The following is a 5,236-nucleotide window of genomic DNA, read 5'->3' on the forward strand; positions in this document are numbered from 1 at the left end:
ACTACAAACAGCTCATTACTGTATTAAATAAACAGAAATATTTAATGTGTACGTGTTTTGAGAAATTTGTTCGAGTTAGGTTCATGTAAGTGCTAAACAAAATATTTGATTTGCAATCCATCATGTTTATAACACTGCTCATTTATGTATGTTATGATACATCCTATTTATTGTAAAAAGCAAACTTTATTATATTAATTGATTGCAGTTGATCAACAACATACTCACATCAGTAATATAGAATCTGGGGGCAGGGGGGCTGGAGCCCCCCCTCACCCTTTTTGTGCTGGGGGCAAAGCTCCTACCTTTGCTGCTGCAGAAGAGCATAGCCCCTCCTAATTTTGATGCAAGGCACAGCAGGAGAGGCACTGCTCCCTCTTTTCATTGTTTATGTTATTAACTTAGCAAATACTCCACACCCTCCTCCTCCACCAATGTCTCTCCGTCACTATTGCCCCAATAATTTTATTGTCCCATTCTGTCGCACCTCCTCCTATCGCCTCTCCTTCCTTCCATTTACTATTAGACTTTGGAACTCTCTCCCAAGTAAAATCAAACAATCAACCTCCATCTCTTATTTTAAATTCTATCTAGATTATAAATTTTGATTTAGCTTTTGATTTTTATGTTATCACCTCATCATGTATTTATTCTTTTTTCAATTAGCATCAGCTATTCATTCCTTTTCTAAAAAAAGTTTACTAAAATTAATATTAATTCATTGCTTACTATTACATATACATAAGGAAATTACTGATAACTTAGATTTAGTATTAAGTGCTAAGGAGTATATTAGTGTAATTGATGAATGCACTAAAGTTTTTGGATCATTTTAAAGATACTGAATTAACGAATATACAATGGTTAAAAAATGAGCCCCCTCCCCTTTTAGATTGGTGTCTCAACCCCTGTACATGTATGTCTTTTGCATGACAACAAGTCAATTAACAGTGCACATATGGTCTAAAGTCAACTATAATCATTTACTTTGTACAAAAATAGCTTTCTATTTGTACAGCTAAATACAAAACACCTGGTTTTAATGCTATGTTCCAGCTGTGGTCTATGTAAGTAGGAACAAACAACAGATGATGAATGAATATCATCACTATTATTGTTCTACTATTATGATCATTATAATAGAGTAATGTTAATTTGAAGTTACATGTAGACTACTCTAATGAAAATGCTTCAATTATCATTGTTGATTAAAGAGAATATGTAGCCTGTAGCTTAAAATTTGTGCTAATTTAGATCTACTTGACTTGATATAACACTAGAACAAAAAATTTTTTAAATTATTTAGCGTAGGGTTGAGCCTCTGTTGGATTTGAACCTACAAATGAATTCAAACAAGCCCCTGTAGGGTTGTATCACCATTGAAACACCAACATGTCAACCCTACACTGCAGGCATGAAATGGCCTTTGCAGCACTAATGAGTATTGCTATCAATGTTAGTATAGCAATAAATGGCAATGGCAATATGCACTAGACTAGCATTCCTGAAGCGCAATGCAATGGTGCAAAAATCATATATCTAGGATAAAAACTCTAGGACTAGTTGTTCTAAAGAGAAACCCACTAGACTATCTAGCACTTGGTAATAATGATCATAATATCCATTTATATCTAGTCATAATATTGAATAAAGCTCAATAGTACTATAGTAGGTCATTTACATTCATGTTTTTGGATTACAAATATTTTTATAATGCTTAAAAGAAAAATCTTTATACAGTTCTGCTAACAATTTTGTCCCCCCAAAATTATGAAAATTACAAAAATTATATCTCTTCTATTAAAGCATCATGTATTTGAAAAAGTGAAAATGAAAAGTGCACTTTTTTATGGCTATTTGTAAAAATCTGTATGGTAATATTGCACCTGATTTAGTGTAACATGACAGGAAATTGATTTTTGCAACAGATGTACAATGATACAACTAACGAATAGACCTGACCTATACACTTAAGGTGTCACTGTATCAACAGCCTGCATGAGCAGAAAAGAAAATTTTACAAGAATAAAATATTTTTAGGTAAGATGTATTATAAAGTAATTATTAACTCAACCACTTACAATTAACTACTCTTAGCGAATGGCATTCTATAGCATGCAGTACATTTACTTAAGGTTACAAGCAAAATTCAAAGGATTAATAATTTAAGCAAATCATGTCCATCAGAAAGAATGCAATAAGAATAAAAAGTACAAGACAAAAGAAAAATGGTTAATAGAATGCTATATCATATTAGTTATGAAAAGAGTTTGAGTAGTTTCATTGATAGTTAGTACCAAGACTACCAGTACATGTCCAAAACTCACAATCACAGGTGTAATGCATGTAAGTAGAAGGGGCTGAAACAAGGCTACAACTAGTCTACCTCTTTCTGACAAGGACTCAGCTCACAAATATTTGATAGTGTAACAAAGCTAGTCTGACCCTCACAGACTTAAGCAAAGCTGTTCTTCTCACAAATAATACACAAATAGAAAAGAAGTAATCAAGAATAATCAATCAAAACAAACTACCAGTTCCTGCAATCCCATACAGCCATCATCTTATTGAGTTCATGCATAAATATCTTGTAAACAATAAAACGCAACTGTTAACAAAATATATCTAGGTACATGAGTACTAGTAATAGAACATAATGAATGAGTGAGGAATAATAACATAACACTGTAACAATAGTGAACAAGCACAGGTACTATACAAACTAAAAGATAAACTTAAACTTTTAACTAAATATATAAAGTTATTGAATATTTAGGTATGTGTGATTAAAATAATTCTTGTGAGATTGAAAGCCAATATAAAAATAAAATCCTTCATCAGTTGATTTATTGACATTTTTTATTGTCAGGGTTGAAGTTACAGTAATCTCTTGAATATCAGTAGTAATGGAGACTCTACTGTTGTTACTGAGAAAACCGTTATGACTAAACCAGAATATGACAGGCAAAGGAAGTCCAGAGAAGCTACAGTGCACAGTAAAAGTATCTGACTGCTTCAAAGTTATATGGGTTGAAAGAGGATCACTCTCATCATAACTAAGTGGCTCTATAATGCAAAATAATAAATATAATAAAATAGTATTTTAACTAGCCTATTTACCATTAACAATTACATTCACAGTAGTGTTTATGACTCTCCTCTCAACTAGATTATTGACTGCTTGACAAGTATAATATCCATGTGAAGTTAATGATCCCACAACAGTGAGCATAGTAATGAGTGTATCTGATTCATTACTATTGGTGTACTGATCAGTAGGTATAACTATACCATCCTTGAACCAAGTGATGTTTGGCAAAGGTACTCCACCGGATGAACAGTTTAATGTAATAGCATTATTATATCTTACTGATACAATGTGATGTGGAGTAATTATAAAATATGGAGACTCTAGAATAAAAAATTAAAAAGTAACAAATGATAGTACAAAACCAGACCTTTAATTACAAGTACATATATGTAATTGTATTTAAGACTTAAATTTTATCAAAATTGGTGCACTGACTACTGACTCAATACAAATGCAGGGAAAATGCTTTTAATTTACCTCAGTAGTCACTTCATACTATTAACATGATCATATGTACATACACTGCACACAAGTATAGCTTTGTATACTATGTCCCAACCATAGATACAGTATACAGGGATTGGAAACACTCGGATAATTAATGGTTGATGCGCGTTACGGGTTAATAATTATATTCAAAATGGCCGCCCTATAGATGTTAAAATTACAAACCCTGTTTATTTCATATATCTTGACGCTGCAGTATCACTGACACTTGATAACTATTCTACAATGTAAAAACTAATAGTTGGAATCAAATAAAAGTTGCATGCATAGCAAGTTTATCAAAAATAATCAATAAACGGCAATATTCTTCACTTGCAGAAACAGCCTTCCAAATATCCACAGGACAAAAATAGTCACTTCATTGTAGCTCATTACATTGGAGAGATTCCTAGGGAACAATACTAATGCCACAGATTTTTGTTATTAGTCATAGTGAAGTTGCCAGAGGGAGAAATTCCACCGTAGGTCCAACTATTCTTGATGTCCTCAATAAAACACGGCTTAAGAGAAAATTAAGATTAAAAACACTCAGTACATTGGATAATAGTCACATCAATCTAGACATCTCATCATAACAGCTGTTGTGTCATCAATGTAGAAGCTAGAGGGAGAAAAGATCTCAAATCATACGAGAATGGATATATTGCAAAGAGTACCAGTTTATAGAATACCTTCGAAAGAGAGCTTTATGCAGCCAAAGTTTTCCTAGAATGGGGACCACTCAAATCTTAAAAAGTCATTAGACAGATGACTTTCTCGAGACTTTTCTGAAGAATATCCCTGAATATTTATTTTTAACCCGTAACACGCCTAGGTTTTTTGACAATTTTTATTGTCTCATTGAAATGTTAAGGAAAAGATCACGTGATACCGGGCCGTTTCCAATCCCTGTTGTATACTGTATCTATGATTTGCCAGACCCACCCGTAGGCACGGAGGGTGTGGTCTGGCTACGCGAGACTAGTACAACGTAAGATAAAAGAGTTATAAGTGTTTGAAAATCATAAAAACGGCCGCCATCTTGAAAAATCAACCTCAATCCTACATATAGGCTACCGCCTATATAATAAACAATTCATAATAAAATTAATCTTAATAAATACCATATTTCCTTAATTAAAAGCCCAGGCGTCTATGTGCTAAAATGGTATTTGGATCTCGAAAAAAATATATAAAAAATAAAAAAAACTCCAGCCCAGAGCAGGATTCGAACCCGTAACCTCATGCTTTTGACTTCTGGAACGTCAGGCATTATCCACTACTAAGTCATTCCTGGGCTAGTTTTGCGTATTTCTACTTTAATTCTATTGCTACCCCGGCGTTTATTCGAATGCGGCTTCTATTTAAGGATTTACGGTAATTAATCATTATTATTTTATTAATTACCTTGAGTTTGTAATGAACATTGTATGAGCATTGCCAACACTAACAACTGAATCATTGATACCTAGAGAATGAATATAATAATAAGGACACTAATGGTACATACTATTGACACTAAACTTCATAATGAAAGTACACTAATAATAATGTCAATGATTGTGCTGGTGAAAAAGACATTTTCCTAAATTCAGCGACACTTTATTTTATTGTTTACAAATGCCTTTAGCAGTTATCAATAAAAAACAAATAATGAAG

At 32.7% G+C, this 5,236-nt stretch overlaps 1 long non-coding RNA gene across 1 annotated transcript; it reads right to left on the bottom strand.

The window, feature by feature from the left end:
• Positions 1-2,665: 2,665 nt before the first annotated feature.
• LOC109586453 (uncharacterized) lies at positions 2,666-4,466 on the bottom strand. Its single transcript, XR_002187036.1, has 3 exons — positions 4,270-4,466; positions 3,121-4,199; positions 2,666-3,066 (listed from the first exon to the last, which is right to left on the bottom strand). It is a non-coding gene; the product is annotated as an uncharacterized LOC109586453 (long non-coding RNA).
• Positions 4,467-5,236: the final 770 nt, after the last annotated feature.

This window comes from Amphimedon queenslandica, unplaced genomic scaffold (genome assembly GCF_000090795.2).
Source record: "Amphimedon queenslandica unplaced genomic scaffold, v1.1 AMPQUscaffold_12870, whole genome shotgun sequence".
NCBI lineage: Eukaryota > Metazoa > Porifera > Demospongiae > Haplosclerida > Niphatidae > Amphimedon > Amphimedon queenslandica.